Source organism: Bubalus kerabau, chromosome 3 (genome assembly GCF_029407905.1).
Source record: "Bubalus kerabau isolate K-KA32 ecotype Philippines breed swamp buffalo chromosome 3, PCC_UOA_SB_1v2, whole genome shotgun sequence".
NCBI lineage: Eukaryota > Metazoa > Chordata > Mammalia > Artiodactyla > Bovidae > Bubalus > Bubalus kerabau.
The window spans coordinates 20,457,541-20,474,968 of NC_073626.1; the positions used below are offsets into that span (position 1 = coordinate 20,457,541).

General features: G+C 40.9%; 1 pseudogene; it reads right to left on the bottom strand.

The window, feature by feature from the left end:
• Nucleotides 1-14,768: 14,768 nt before the first annotated feature.
• On the bottom strand, nt 14,769-16,485 carry LOC129647452 (tumor susceptibility gene 101 protein-like; annotated as a pseudogene).
• Nucleotides 16,486-17,428: the final 943 nt, after the last annotated feature.

Below are 17,428 nucleotides of genomic sequence, written 5' to 3' on the forward strand. Positions count from 1 at the left end.
TATGATTTTCCATATTGACCAAGTGGTTTTTCAAACAGTTCAGTTCAGTTCAGTTGTGTCTGACTCTTTGCGACCCCATGGACTGCAGCAGCCAGGCCTCCCTGTCCATCACCAACTCCTGGAGCTTGCTCAAACTCATGTCCATTGAGTTGGTGAGGCCATTCAACCATCTCACCCTCTGTTGTCCCCTTCTCCTCCTGCCTTCATTCTTTCCCAGCATTAGGGTCTTTTCCAAGGAGTCAGTTCTTTGAATCAGGTGGCCAAAGTACTGGAGTTTCAGCCTCAGCATCAGTCCTTCCAATGAATATTCAGGACTGATTTTCTTTAGAATGAACTTGTTGGATCTCCTTGCAGTCCAAAGGACTCTCAAGAGTCTTCTCCAACATCACAGTTCAAAAGCAGAAATTCTTCAGCACTTAGCTTTCTCTATAGTGTAACTCTCGCGTCCATACATGACTACTGGAAAAACCATAGCTCTGACTAGCTGGACATTTGTCGGCCAAGTAATATCTCTGCTTTTTAATATGCTGTCTAGGTTGGTCATAGCCTTTCTTCCAAGGAGCAAGCATCTTTTAATTTCATAGCTGAAGTCACCATCTGCAGTGATTTTGGAGACCCAAAAAATAAAGTCTGTCACTGTTTTCACTGTTTCCCCATCTATTTGCCATGAAGTGATGGGATGAAGTGATGCCATGATCTTAGTTTTTTGAATGTTGAGTTTAAAGCCAGCTTTTTCACTCTCCTCTTTCACTTTCATCAAGAGGCTCTTTAATTCCTCTTTGTTTTCTGCCATAAGGGTGGTGTCATCTGCATATCTGAGGCTACTGATATTTCTTCTGGCAATCTTGATTCCAGCTTGCACTTCACCCAGCCCGGCATTTCGCATGATGTACTCTGCATATAAGTTAAATAAACAGGGTGACAGTATACAGCCTTGATGTACTCCTTTCCCAATTTGGAACCAGTCCATTGCTCCATATCTGGTTCTAACTGTTGCTTCCTGACCTGCATACAGATTTCTCAGGAGGCAGGTAAAGTGGTGTGGTATTCCCATCTCTTTAAGAATGTTCCAGTTTATTGTGATCCACATAGTCAAGGACTTTGGTGTAGTCAATAAAGCAGAAGTAGATGTTTTAATGGAACTCTCTTGCTTTTTCAATGATCCAATGGATGTTGGCAATTTGATCTCTGGTTCCTCTGCCTTTTCTAAAACCAGCTTGAACATCTGGAAGTTCACAGTTCACGTATTGTTGAAGCCTGGCTTGGAGAATTTTGAGCATTACTTTACTAGCGTGTGAGAGAAGTACAATTGTGCGGTAGTTTGAGGATTCTTTGGCATTGCCTTTCTCTAGGATTGGAATGAAAACTGACCTTTTCCAGTCATGTGGCCACTGCTGAGTTTTCCAAATTTGCTGCCATATTGAGTGCAGCACTTTCACAGCATCATCTTTTAGGACTTGAAATAGCTCAACTGGACTTCCATCACCTCCACTAGCTTTGTTCGTAGTGATGCTTCCTAAGGCCACTTGACTTTGCATTCCAGGATGTCTGGCTCTAGGTGAGTGATCACACAATTATGGTTATCTGGATCATGAAGATCTTTTTTGTATAGTTCTGTGTATTCTTGTCACCTCTTCTTAATATCTTCTGCTCTGTTAAACCTGTACTGTTTCTGTCCTTTATTGTGCCCATCTTTGCATGAAATGTTCCCTTGGTATCTCTAATTTTCTTGTAGAGTCTCTAGCCTTTCCAATTCTATTGTTTTCCTCTATTTCTTTGAATTGATCACTGAGGAAGGCTTTCCTATCTCTCCTTGCTCTTCTTTGGAACTCTACATTCAGATGGGTATATTTTTCCTTTTCTTCTTTGCCTTTCGCTTCTCTCCTTTTCACAGCTATTTGTAAGGCCTCCTCAGACAACCATTTTGCCTTTTTGAATTTCTTTTTCTTGGAGATGGTCTTGATCATTGCCTCTTATACAATGTCACGAACTTCTGTCCATAGTTTTTCAGGCACTCTGTCTACAACACTTAATTCCTTGAATCTATTTGTCTTTTCCACCGTTTAATTGTAAGGGATTTGATTATAAACAATTAGTAGTTACTTATTTTACACTCTGAAAAAGCTAAAGTGTCTTTGAAAGAACAATGATGAGGCTTAATACAGCATAGTCAAGATAGTTTTCTGCTTGCCAAATGTCTCTAAAGTTCTGAGAACAAGATCACTCCATTTAAGTTTTAAAATTTTCTTTTTCTATTATAAGAGACAAAATAGATGGCCAGTTGCTAACAAGAGAACATCGGCACCAGGAAATATGTTGGCTTTTGCTCTGTTTTGGAAGGCTTTCCAGTTCTACTAACATCTGGATGACATCAAGAATTCAGTTCAGGACTCAACACTCAGATCCCAGCTGAAGAAACTGGAGTGGCCACCTGATTGACCTGGAATTTGGACTATTTTCTATTTGATCTCTCTTGTTATGTAAGAGTCCAAGACTTGGCTGAAGGCAACTTTTTAACTGTATGTGCAGCTACAAATACTTATACTCAAAGTTTTCTCATCAACCACTCCAACCAGTCTTATAAACATAGAACTCTAGAGCTGAAAGAGATTCAAAGAGTCTCTAACCCAAATGTTTATTTATTTTTAATAAGAAGACTGATGTATAGAAAGTTTGAAAAATTGCTTCAAGTCACAGAGTTTACTGAGTCAGTACCAGGTCTCCTGATGCCCAGACTGCTGCTTTTTTATGCCTGCTAATATGACTTCCTCTTTATGTTCACATTTTAAGCACAAGTTTAAAATGCAATAGGGCAGTTTCATTGTAAGGTATTCTAGACAGAAATTTATATAATTTTAAGTTGCTTTTAAAATTGAAATATAGTTTATTTACAATATTATAATAGTTTCAGGTGTATAACATAGGGATTCAGTACTTTTGCAGATTATCCTTCATTCTATGTTATTACAAGATAATGGCTGTAATTCCCTGTGCTCTACAGTATATCCTTCTTGCTTGTCTATGATTTTAAATTAAGTTTTAATCATTTATTCCAGAAGGAAATTTGCTGATGGAAATACTTTCAGGTTGAGCTTCGAATATTTAAAGAAATAAAGAAGACTCCTCGTTCTTGTTTTTTTAGTTAGTGAAATTACAACACAAACCTATGACTTCAGTTGTCCTTCCCTTCCATCTGCTGCCATCCCTACCTTAGCTTTCATGGTTTCAAATGCTATTCTAAATTTTGCCTCAACAGTTAACTTCTGTTGTTAATTTCCCTGCTTCCTGGTATGAGACAAATACAGAAATCAGGCAGACATCCCAAACCATTCTAAACGAGGATCCTTCTGTGACACAGTAATGGAACCTATTTTTCTAAAATAACCACAGAAGCATATAAAAGTATGGAATCTGTGAACTGGCATAACTGATATCACTGAAAGACAGTGGAATGATTTTTTAGCCTAATCATAAACATTGTCAAGGGTGTTTCTACTTACGAGTGACATTTCTAAGAAATAGTGACTCCTACTGTTAAAAGTTGCAAATAGACATAGAAAAATTGAATTAAGTTAAAGGAAAATTCTATACTTTAAAAATAACTTCATAACACAAAACAGAGTTGTATCTGGTATAAAATTAATAATATAGACAGATGATTTAGTCATCAGCAAAAGATAAGATTTTTTTCCTTCTTTTATTGGTAGTCTAGAACTCACTATTTTGTTATCATTTTGTTTCTATTGCCATTAGATTTCCCTTAATATTGAACCTGTCTTGCATCATCTCTATTAGCCGAGTCCCCTAGTTTACTCAGAGTAAATGTTACATGTGGTTGAAAGAGCAGGAACCTGCAGTTCAAAGGGCATCCAAGGACCAAGTTTTTCTCTGTCATTTAGTCTTGAGTAAACCAGAGCAGATTTTATAAGATCCCAGAATTTTCACTGTTTCATAGGAAAAATGGGGATAATGTCACTTCATTGAACTGTTGAGAATGAAAACAAAAGAATGAGACATGCCTTCTCAATGTAAAATATTATACACTGCAAAATGTTATTGATATTAACAACAGGAATAATAGCAGTCACAAGATTGGCACTTGTGCCCTCTCAGATTAATAAATACAGGTTTATAGTAAATGAAATATCCTTCTATAAAAATGTTTTTGATTGAGTGCTAAATTGGTCTTAAATGCTTCCTTTGAGAACTGGGTTCTTCTGGACTAGAATCTAGAAGGTGGAGGAGGAAGGGATGTACCTTGCTACAAACATCAGAGAACATGCAAAGAAGCAATTTCTCCCATATTAGTAAAACTGAGACCTCTTTTTATCACTTGTTTACCTTTCTGAAAGATTGGCAGTTTGGGAATAAAATTATCTATTTCAGTAGATCCTTTACATCATGCTGTTAATTCATACGTGTGTAATCATGAATAAAAAAAGAGTACCAAGCACTAATACTGGGTAATCTTAGAAGGAAGGGTTATATCAAAATTAAGGTGCAACTGGGGCCCTGCCCACAGGGAACTCAGCTCCACTTGTAAAATATGACACAGGAGTGCCTGAGCACCTTTCCTCCAAGCAATGACCACAGGCTATGCCTGTATGAGTCCATCTATGCCATGGAATTGGGAATTTTCCAGGGCAGGTTGGGAGAGGGCACTTCCATGGGTCTTTGCCCTTGGCTTCCCATCATAGCATTAATGGGTACCAACCACAATCTCTCTGGACACCTTTCCTCAGTTGCACAATGAGGGCCACAAACCAGGTGATCTCCACAAGTATACAAGTTTTCTTGCCTCAACCTTATTCACAACTTTGTTCATATTCTGTTTCTGAGAGACAATTTCAACTATATACAGAAATCTGAAAAGGCTAATGAGTCATGGTTGCTGCTGCCTCTAAGTCGCTTCAGTCATGTCCGACTCTATGCGACCCCATAGATGGCAGCCCACCAGGCTCTCCCGTCCCTGGGATTCTCGAGGCAAGAATACTGGAGTGGGTTGCCATTTCCTTCTCCAGTGCATGAAAGTGAAAAGTGAAAGTGAAGTTGCTAAGTTGTTTCGACTCCTAGCAACCCCATGGACTGCAGCCTACCAGGCTTCTCCGTCCATGGGATTTTCCAGGCAAGAGTACTGGAGTGGGGTGCCATTGTCTTCTCCATAAGTCATAGTCCCCAACCCCATACCTTGTTAGTTCTGATCCAGTATTTTATTCTGCAGCCAGAGCCTGTCTGACTCATCAAGGTGTTGCAGGAAATACTCACGGAATCCTTGGAGAAGTGACCATTGTCCACAGAGTCCATTGGCACTAGTGGCCTCTCAAGTCTTGCTCTAGGGTCTTGATTGAATCGAATGCATTTTTTTAGAAAGTCTCTTCTTCGTTTTGAAACCAGGAACCATTCCCAGAGGGAGATCCTTATGCTGCTGACAATGTTTTTCCTCTGACTTCCCCTCAAACTGTTCCCTCCCTTTAACAGATCTCTGATTAGTAATTATCTTCCAACCCAAAAAGAAGAAATGCACTTACCTTCACCATTAAACCAGTATTGTAAGCCCTGGACTATAAGGCTACCTTTAAGAAAGAAGGCATTTTCATCCCTTCTTCCTTTTCAGATAATTCCACAGTTTCACAAGGATAATGTGTCACATGGCAGGCAGACTGAATCAGGTTTAGCCGTACATTCTCAGAGCAGAGAGCCTGAGGTTGGCTTTGCCGCTTAATTTTTAACTTCATTTTCAAGTTCTCACTGATAAAATGAATATCTCAAAAGATGACACCATGTTTTTCTGCTTTGAACTCTTCAGACAGCCGACAAAGTCAACAAGCCTTTTTTCCTGAAAGGAAGGCAGCATGGCATGGAAGAAAGAGCAGGGCTCCTGGAACTGGAGAGGTGAGGTTAACCCCTTCTTCACTTCCTAGTGTTTTCTGTGGCCTTGGACAAGTCATTTAACTTTTCTATATTGGTTTCTGCTTTAGTAAAAGCTTCCCTGGTGGTTCAATGGCAAAGAATCTGCTTGCCAATGCATGAGACATGGGTTTGATCCCTGGGTTGGGAAAATCCCCTGGAGAAGGAAATGGCAACCCACTCCAATAGTCTTGCCTGGGAAATCCTATGGACAGAGGAGCTTGGCAGGCTACAGTCCAAGGGGTCACCAAGAGTCAGACATGACTTAGTGACTAAACAACAACAATGTCAGTAAAGCAAGGGTTATAATGTTCAATTCATGGGGTTACTGGGCAAATAAAATTAACAACATATGCTAACCAGTAGTAGGTCCTCACATGGCAACTCACTCCAGTATTTTTGCCTGGAGAATCCCCATGGACGGACAAGCCTGGAGGGCTACAGTCTACAGAGTCGCACAGAGTGGACATGAATGAAGTGACTTAGCATGCAGGCATGCACGCAGTAGGCCCTCAATAAATGAGCTATTCTCCATTAAAGGGTTCTGTTAAATCACCTAGGGGCTTCCCAGGTGGCTCAGTGGAAAATAATCCAACTGCCAATTCAGGAGACACGGGTTCAATCCCTCAGTCGGGTAGATCCCCTGGAGAAGGAAATGGCAACCCACTCCAGTATTATTGCCTGGAGAACTCTAAACAGAGGAGACTGGCAGGCTACAATCCACAGAGTTGCAAAGAGTCAGACACAACTGAGCACACATGCACACAAATCAGCTAGGCTTTCCTCAAGTATTTGGTGTCCACAGCTTAATAAATGTGAACTTTGGCTACTCTGACATCTCTCTACAAAGTTACCCTTCATCCATCCTTCCTGCTTCTTATCTGTCCTCTTTCTAATCCAGTCTCTGCTTGACTCCTGGTACTTGTACTTGGGTTTTTATTTATTTATTGGCCACAAGGCATGTGAGATCTTATTTCCCCAACCAGGGGCCAAACCTGTGCCTGTTACATTGGAAGCATGGAGTCTTAACAACTGGACCACCAGGCAAGTCCCTGCACTTGTGTTTTATTAGAGATTCTTAAATTTTGGACTGTAGTTGCTACTGGGTATTTCCAGTTAGACTCTCAGCCCTTATAAAATGAGGTGAAGTCTTGCCGTTTCTGCTTTTATTAGCTTCGGACTGCCTTATTGAGTTTACTTGTGCCAGTTAATCTCTCCATACTCCCCCAAGGCACCAACTGGAGCTAGCACCTTAGCTTAGCTACTTGGTTCTTCTGTATCAGTGTTCTATTGTTGCTGTAATCAATTACCACAAACTTAGTGACTTATTTGGAGAAGGCAATGGCACCCCACTCTAGTACTCTTGCCTGGAAAATCCCACGGACAGAGGAGCTTGGAAGGCTGCAGTCCATGGGGTTGCTGAGGGTTGGACACGACTAAGCGACTTCACTTTCACTTTTCACTTTCATGCATTGGAGAAGGAAATGGCAACCCACTCCGGTGTTCTTGCCTGGAGAATCCCAGGGACGGGGAGCCTGGTGGGCTGTTGTCTATAGGGTCGCACAGAGTCGGACACGACTGAAGCGACTTAGCATTAGCATTAGTGACTTATTAATTACACAACACAGATTTATTCTTACAGTTCTAGAGGTCAGAAGTGCAAAGTGGGTTTCACTGGGCCAAAACTCAAGATGTCATCAGGGCCACATTCTCCTTGGAGGCTTTAGGGGAGAATTTTTTTTTTTTTAACCTTTTTTGTCTTTTCATGTCACCTGGCTTCCTTGGCTCATGGCTGCTTCCTCCATCCTTAAAGGCAGCAGCATAACATCTTCAAATCTTTCTACCTCTGACCTCCTACCTCCCTCTTTATAAGGAAACTTGTATTGATAATTATACTGGGCTCACTTGAAAAATACCAGATTATCTTCAGGTCTCAAAATCCTTAATCACACATGCAGAGTCCCCTTTACCACACAAGTTAACATATTCACAGTTTCCAGGGATTAGGATGAGAAAATCTTCAGATGCCATTACTCAGCCTACCACAGTCTACTTTTCTTTTTCTTTTTTTTACTTTTAACTTTATTTTATTTTTAAACTTTACAATATTGTATTGGTTTTGCCAAATATCGAAATGAATCCGCCACAGGTATACATGTGTTTCCCATCCTGAACCCTCCTCCCTCCTCCCTCCCCATACCATCCCTCTGGGTCGTCCCAGTGCACCAGCCCCAAGCATCCAGTATCGTGCATCAAACTTGGACTGGCGACTTGTTTCATACATGATAGTATACATGTTTCAATGCCATTCTCCCAAATCTTCCCCATAGCTAGGACATGGAAGCAACCTAGATGTCCATCAACAGATGATAAGAAAGCTATGGTACATATACACAGTCTACTTTTCAAAAGTGGGTAAGTAGCATGAAGAAGTAAAACAACAGTACCTTCTTTCTTGCAATTGAAAAGCATGACCTGGTAGCAGCCCTTGTGGAAAAAGTATCTGAGACTGGATGCACCAAAAAAGGACTAAATATGGTAAGGAAAGAGTGTTCAACAATGTCCAATGCCACAATAAGATTCAAAATAGATTTTTCAAGCTACATATTTTGTTTAAATTTAATCCTATAGTTGGATTTTGCAAGCTCCCTGGAGGAATCTTGTGTATTTTGAAAACTGGTGTATCCACAGCTCTTGGCACAGTATCTGGCCTATAGTATATGTTTAATAAACATTAATTCACTGAATAGATGAATTCTTGAGTCACATTTGCCATTAAAAATCAAGACTTCTGCAACTGGTTCAAACTCCTTATCCCCCATCTTGGTTTTTACATAACAAAGTGTAAATCAGCTCAGTGAGCACCATAAAAAGTATCTATAGCTTATTTATAAATATCAAGAGTAGTGTAGCGGAAAATATCAGAATCTTAAAAAGTTAAGTCTCTTTGGCCTGGCATTACCGACTGTTTCTAGTCAGAGAAATTCAATTCCACACTGTTTTTTGAGATTTTATATGTTCCAGACAGGATGCCAGCTTCCAAGAATATCAGTTTGTTTAAGACCTGACCCATGACTCCACAGAGTTTGGCATCTAGAATCAGACTACACACAAAGACAGACAACCAGGATGAAAAGTAATAAAAACCAATACCCGCGTGCACAAAGGGCTTCCCTGGTGACTTAGGGAATGCAGGAGACACAGGTTTGATCCCTGACCAGAGAAGATCCTACAGGCCGTGGAACAAATAAGCCTGGGCACCACAACTACTGAGCCTGTGCTCTAGGGCTGGGAAGCCACAACCACTGAAGCCCATATGCTGAAACTACTGGAGCCCTCTTGCTCTAGAGCCCATGCGCCACAACAAGGGAAGCCACCACAGTAAGCCTGCGCACCACAACTAGAGAGTAGCCCCCACTCTTTACAACCAGAGAAAAACCTAAGTGGCACCGAAGACCCAGCACAGCCCAAAATAAAAATAAATAAAATTATTAAAAAAAAAAAAAAGTGTGCACAAAGCACTAGGAGACAACAAATAAGGACGTCTGTTAACACAAGGGTGTCAGAGGAAGGCCTCCTAGAGGAGGCAGTCTGGTCTTCACGAGTGGTGTGAAAGAGCCAGTAATAATATAGAGGAAGGAACTTCCAGGAAGAACAAGGTCATAGAGATGCGGTGTGGTGAATTAGAATTGTTCAACATCGCTGGGGATTAAAGTACACTGGCATGAAGGAAATTTGGTCAACTAACTGGAAACATGACAAACATTAAAAAAAAATCAATTGCTTTCGACCCCGTGGACTGCATCCTACCAGGCTCCTCCGTCCATGGGATTTTCCAGGCAAGAGTATTGGAGTGGGTTGCCATTGCCTTCTCTGTAGCAGCAGCAGCAGCAGAAATAACTAGCCAAGAATAGAAATTGAATATTTTATTCAATAATTATTTCAATAATTGAAATTTTAATATTCCCTAGTAACAAAAACTCTAAATTTTTAAGGAATTATTTGAACAAGGACAGTATGATTCAAAGGAAGAAAACAATAAAATTGTACTAAAAGACATAAAACAAGATCTGGCTAAATGGCACTATATACTATATGATTGGGTGAAAGTGAAAGTGAAGTCACTCAGTTGTGTCCGACTCTTGTGACCCCACGGACTGTAGCCTACCAGGCTTCTCCGTCCATGGGATTTTCCAGGCAAGAGTACTGAAGTGGATTGCCATCTTCTCCAGGGGATCTTGCCTACCCAGGGATCGAACCCGGGTCTCCCACATTGTAGGCAGATTCTTTTACCATCTGAGCCAGGGATGATTGGGTGGGAGAACTTAATATCATAAATATATTAATCCTCTGTGAATTAATAGACAGATTTCAGTAAAAATCCAACTAGAAGAAAAAAGGAGAAGGCAATGGCACCCCACTCCAGTACTCTTGCCTGGAAAATCCCATGGACGGAGGAGCCTGGTGGGCTGCAGTCCATGGGGTTGCTAAGAGTCAGACACGACTGAGCGACTTCACTTTCACTTTTCACTTTCATGCACTGGAGAAGGAAATGGCAACCCACTCCAGTGTTCTTGCCTGGAGAATCCCGGGGATGGGGGAGCCTGGTGGACTGCCCTCTATGGGGTTGCACAGAGTCGGACACAACTGAAGCGACTTAGCAGAAGCAGCAGCAGAAGAAGAAAAGATGGAAGGGCAAACTGGAAATAGCCTAAATGCATATCAGTGGGACTAACAGAATACACTGTGATGCAGCCTTATCATAGAAAATTAAGCAACAGCTTAAAAGAATGAGTTGCATCTGTATCATTTGACCTGGAAGCTTTTGAACAATGTCATGCAATTTTAAATGAGTAAAGCAAATGTAGAACACATAGAAAGAGATTCACTTTTTCTAAATTTTTTATTTATCCAATTTCTAATTTATTTACTCAAGAAAACTCTCTGAGTATTTTTGTATGAGATTCTATGAGCTAGATCAGACTGTTAACTTTGGTTATCTGGTTTGGGTAACTAGTGAGATGCTAAAAGAAACCTGTAACACTAAACAAAAATGTGACTACAAAAAAAAGCAACAGTTATAGTCGATGCATATAGAATTGTGTGTGTGTGTGTGTATGTGTGTGTGAATATACATATGCACACATTTGTCTGTGTGTATGTACATGTACACACATATATGTGTTCAGTATGTATGGTTTTCTTTGTCTTTCTGTTCTGTGTTCTGAACAAATCTCTCAAAATTTTCTTCCACTGTCCTAAAATAGCACTTCTTAAATTTAACATGCATATGAATTACACAGGGAACTTATTAAACTGTTAAATACCTCAGTGAGTCTGGGGTGGGCCTGACGTTTAGCATTTATATCAGGCTTCCAGATGATACCAGTTCCCATGCTGGCCCTTTGCTACTTTGTCAGTCGCTCAGTCATGTCTGATTCTTTGTGAGCTCATGGCTTTTTTTGCCACCAGGCTCCTTTCTGTAGAAAGAAATGCTTTTATACTCTTCCACTGTATTTCATCTATAATTTGTTGCAAGAATAATAGTTAGTCAAAAATTTATTTAGCAATAAAATTTCTTTTTTCAATGCCCATAGTGTTCCTAGGATTTCTAAATTTTAAAAATAGTCAACCTTTCTTATTTAATTTCTATTTATTTCAGTTTCATAATTTCCTGGTGATCTTAATTAAAAGTTAATCTTTCATTTATTTCCTTAAGCAGTCCAAACATAGTTATCGTTGTCTGACTTTGAAATTATTTTCTCTTAAAGTAAATTCATGTTCCATTTGTTGAGTCTGACTCTCTCTTTTAGGTCTATAATCTTAAATTTTGAAATTTTGGTGTGCAAACCAAAAGACAATGTTTTTATTTATGTCTCTTTCTCAGTCTCTCTCTTCCCTCCTGTGTCTCCCTCAGGGCTAAGCTTAAGCTGACTAGAATCTTTTGTGTTGCCTTCATCTGCATTTTAAGGTTCATGTTCCTCCAGGTCTTGCCCTAGCATTCCAAGTTTCCTGCCCTGTGACAGTATTCTGATTATCTCAAATCTGGTCTCTGATCCTGTGGGCAGCTTGACTGAGGTCCCAGTCATCAGCCTTAGTCTGTGTTTGCCCCTTGCCCCCTCAGGACTCTATCTTTTTAAGGCCCATAGCCCGGAATGTCATCAGTCAAAGATTGATCTGCAGCCTATTTCATCATGTGTTGGATTCTAAGATGACCTCGGTGATCTGTGTCTCCTCGTGTTCCTGCCTGTGTTCGTGCTCTTGAGTGTGAGTGACCTGGGATTTGCTTCCAACCAACAGAATATGGCACAGGTGATGGGATGTCATTTCCATGAGTGTAGTATGTTATATGCTGTATTGTCCTTCATCTTGTAACATGTTTGCTCTCTTTCTCTTTTGTTGGCTTAGCAGAAGCAGGTGGTTATATTAGGAAACCCCTACAAAGGCAGAAACTAAGAGACTATTGGAGCTGAGGCAGCCTCCACAAAGAAATTTAAACCTTCAATTCTTCATCTACAAGGAACTGGATTTTTGCCAACAATTCAAGGGAGCTTGGAAGTAGATATCCCCCTCATTACACTTCTGATGAGACTTTAGGTTCATCCAACACCTGAACTGTAGCCAGGTGAGACCCTGAAGCAGAGAACCCAGCTAAGCAATGCCTGAACTCACCTACAGACACTGGATAAGAATAAATATGCATTGTTTCAAGCCACTAAGTTGCTAGCAATTCATTTTGCAGCAATAACTAACTAATACCCATGAGCCATAGAGTCTAATATCAGCTCCAGACATCCAGCAGTGAGCCCGTCTCTGGTCCCATGTCCTTATGAAACCACTCTTTATCTCTGTCCTTTATCTCTCGTACTGTTTTAGGCACCTCCGTGACCCTGAAAGGTGTTAGAATGTAGAGGAGTTTTCCTAGGGGTGGAGACTTACAGGAAGGGAAGCTGAGATTGAGTTTGACTGTGGCTAAGAGTTAGCGAAGGGTTTTAGTTCATCTCTGGAAGGAATCAGGTTCTGTCTGCAGTTAAGAGGTCCTTGGGATCTGGACTTAGGCTGTCTGGACCCCTTCAAGGGGAGGGGATTGGGTGAAAAAGAGGAAGAGCCTAGCTCAGAAAAAACAAACAAACAGGTTCATTCTTCACCTTCCGCTAGTACTCTGGATCAATGAAGGTATTGAATTTTTCCAGCTATATAATCACTGCATAAGGGAAATGTGCACAGGAGAGGGGAGGAAGCAGATATGAGTTCTGCTAGATGCCCGGATTTCTTTGAAACCAACCCTCCTCATGAAGCCCATGCTCTCAGTCCTGGAACTTCACTGTATTTACATAATAAGGAATATTTTTAATGACCCTGATCTTTCTACAAGAGTCATTCTGTAATCCTGAACTCCCTTCTCTTGGTGAACTTTCACTTCCTAAGAACATAGCTCAGAGGTTATCACCTCTGCAGAAGTATTCAAGTTCTGCCAGGAGTTTTTGCTTCTTTGTTTTTCTTCCTCAGCCTCAATACTTTTTCTTACCTTGTATAACATTTAGAACATAATTAATTCTAAAAAATATTTTAACTTTCTGGAAATTTTTAAAGGAAATAAATTTTTTTTTAGTTGATATTATTCCTAGGATCCAGGCTAGTGTCTGCCATAAAAAAGAAAATGAAAGTGAAGTCGCTCAGTCGTGTCTGACTCTTTGCAATCCCATGGACTGTAGCCTACCATACTCCTCCATCCATAGGATTTTCCAGGCAAGAGTACTAAAAAAGCTGTTCAATAAATGCTCATTATGTTAATCAGATCAGATCAGTCGCTCAGTCGTGTCCGACTCTTTGCGACCCCATGAATCGCAGCACGCCAGGCCTCCCTGTCCATCACCAACTCCCAGAGTTCACCCAGACTCACGTCCATCGAGTCAGTGATGCCATCCAGCCATCTCATCCTCTGTCGTCCCCTTCTCCTCCTGCCCCCAATCCCTCCCAGCATCAGAGTCTTTTCCAATGAGTCAACTCTTCGCATGAGGTGGCCAAAGTACTGGAGTTTCAGCTTTAGCATCATTCCTTCCAGAGAAATCCCAGGGCTGATCTCCTTCAGAATGGACTGGTTGGATCTCCTTGCAGTCCAAGGGACTCTCAAGAGTCTTCTCCAACACCACAGTTCAAAAGCATCAATTCTTCGGCGCTCAGCCTTCTTCATAGTCCAACTCTCACATCCATACATGACCACAGGAAAAACCATAGCCTTGACTAGACGGACCTTTGTTGGCAAAGTAATGTAAATAAATGCTTACATTTTAAATGGCAAGATTTAACTGTCATTGTTAGTATGAATCATTCAAAATCATTTATAAGAGCCAGATTAAATTTACATTTTTTTAAATGTAATGTCAAAGAAGTAGTTATGCTTTCATAAAGGCAAAGCCATGGGGACATAAATGTGAGAGTGCCATCTACTGGTAAACATATAAACAGGTAAGGCACTAAGAAGACTGGTAAAATATTAATGTGTGTGTGTGCTAAGTCACTTCAGTTGTGTCCGACTCTTTGTGATACCGCGGACCGTAGCCCACCAGGCTCCTCTGTCCATGGGATTCTCCAGGCAAGAATACTGGAGTCGGTTGGCATGTCCTTTTCCAGGAGATCTTCCTGACCCAGGAATTGAACCAATGTCTACTTTAAATAATGTCTTACTTATGTAGCTTATATAAAATGTGAAAGAAAGATAGAAGCAAAATTGACAGATGTTGTGTGATATTTTCCTGGAAACTATTCTTATCCTATTAATACATGCAAAATGTAATGATATTTTTTTATGCAACAAATTTTATTTAGCATAGTCAGTCCCAACATTCAGCACAAGAGTTTACAGAGGATAGAAAGTGCATTAATAAAAGCCAGTCTTTACCAAAAGAAAATAGAAAATATATTGATTCAAAATATTTTACACTTGAATGATAAACTGCAATAACTTATTTTGGGCACCTACTGATATAAGAGAAAGGAAGAGAAGCAAAGAATACTTTAGAAGAGTTCAGTCTCCATCTGGTATCAGAGAAGTCAGTAGAAGTCACTGAGACCAGCAGTCTTTCTTGCTTTCTGCATTAGTGCCCTCAGCTGGCGGAGAAGGCAATGGCACCCCACTCCAGTACTCTTGCCTGGAAAATCCATGGACAGAGGAGCCTGGTAGGCTGCAGTCCATGGGGTCGCTAAGAGTCGGGCACGACTGAGCGACTTCCCTTTCCCTTTTCACTTTCATGCATTGGAGAAGGAAATGGCAACCCACTCCAGGGTTCTTGCCTGGAGAATCCCAGGGACGGGAGAGCCTGGTGGGCTGCCGTCTATGGGGTCGCACAGAATCGGACACAACTGAAGTGTCTTAGCAGCAGCAGCAGCAGCAGCAGCAGCCCTCAGCTGCAACTGTTTACGGGACAGAAGACGTACATGCTTTAGGAAGACATCTAAGTCTATTACTCCCTGCGTCAAGGCTTCTCCCAGGTAAAAAATAGTGTCTTCAATAGCATTTTCCTCTGCATACAGATTTAGGAGCTGTTTGTATAGTGGGGCTGTGGGAATGATAACTTCATCAATATCATTGTTTTCAGACTGATTTTCCATTTTCTCCAGAGCATAACTGAGTTCTTCAGCCTTCTTTCTCAAAAGTTCTATGTTTTTATCAACCTCAGCTACTTATTGATCTAAACTGTTAACCATCTCTTCGAGTTTCTGGTGACCTTTTTTCAGGTCTTCCTCTGTTCGTTTCAAGGCATTGAGTTCCGCCTGGGCACGACCCATTTCCTCCTTCATCCGCCATCTCAGTTTGTCGCTGACCGCTGAGATGAGATAGGCTTGGATAGTGTCCTCGCTGATTGTGCCATCCCTACTGGGACCAACAGTGGTCACAGGAGGCTGGGAAGGGTACTGGGAACTTGTTGTGGCAGGATACTGACCACCAGGTGGGTAAGGACAGCCTGTGTAACCACTGGGATTGGGAGGGTACCTGGATGGGTATGCAGAAATCCCACTTGGTATGCCTGGCATGTAGGAAGTATTTGGTGGCCCTGTTGCCTGGTATGGTGGATAGGATGCTGAAACAGTAGGACGAGATAAGACCGGAGGTTCATCTCCAAACACCACAATCATAACTTGAATAAGCCCCAACAAGTCTGACTGTGGGTGCTTCCATTCATGTAGATAAGGAAGATATATCTTCCCATTAGCATCCACATGCTTTGCTGTTTTAATAGTCATTGAGCTAGTAGGCTTAACGAAACATATAGGGGGATTATACGGATATGTGTCCAGCAGCCACAGGCAGATTGGAATTGTATGTATTACCTCTATAAGGCACAGGAATTATTCCAGTAAGGTTCATTAGTTACCTGGAACTGCCATCATTAAAAACATATGAATCCAATACAGGTTTGAGATCTTTGTGTAAACTAATAACGTTAACAGTTTCACGTACAGTTATGTCTCTGTACTTGTACTTGGACACCATTTTCTTGAGCTGGCTCTCCGACCCCGCCATGGCAGCCGCCTCGCAACTCCGGTCCCTGTAGGCAGAGGGTCAGCCGCTCCGGGGCCGCCCCAGGCCGCCCCACACAACCGCACACGGACGAGCCAGCCCCGCACCCCGCCTCCCCCCATAATGATATTTTTAAATGTAAAAGAAAACAGTAATAACAATAAATATATGAAATGACAAATTATCAAAAGTTTTTTCCACCTCTGTCCTTCCCCCCAGATTAGAAATAAAACTAGGATGCCAACTATTTCAGTTTATATTCACTATTGGGAGGCCCTAGCCAGTATAGTAAGGGAAGAAGAATAAAGGTTAATATTAAATGTTAATTGTTTAAATACTCCAATTAAAAGGCAAAGATTATTAGAATGGATTTAAAAAATGCCAGAACTGAACATATGTTAGCTAGAAGAAAAACACCTGAAACACAAATAAGTCTTAAATAAATGTATAGAAAAATAGGTACTATGCAAGCAGTAAGGGCATCGCTGGTGGCTCAGATGGTAAAGAATCTGCCTGCAATGCAGAGCCCAGGGTTCAATCCTTGGGTCGGAAAGATTCCCTGGAGAAGGGAATGGCTGCCCACTCCAGTATTCTTGCCTGGAGAATTCCATGGACAGAGGAGCCTGATGGGCTACAGTCCACAGGTTCTCAAAGAGTAGGACACGACTGATGACTGAATGATTAACACTTCACACTTATGCAAACAGTAAGCATAAAAAGATTGGAGTGTCTATATTAATAAAAAATAGAGTTTAAGACAGAGAGCATTTCCAGAGATAAAGAGTACCATTCTGTATTGATAAAAGGATCCTTTTTTCATCAAGAAAACATAATCATAAATATGTATGAGCTTACTGACAAGCCTTCAAAATACATGATGCAAAAATGGAAAGAAATAAAGGAAAAAAATAAGCAATTCTTTAATCCCAGTTGGAGATTTTAATATCTTTCTTTCATTAGTGATATAAAAACTAGATAAAATATCTAAAAAGTCACAGA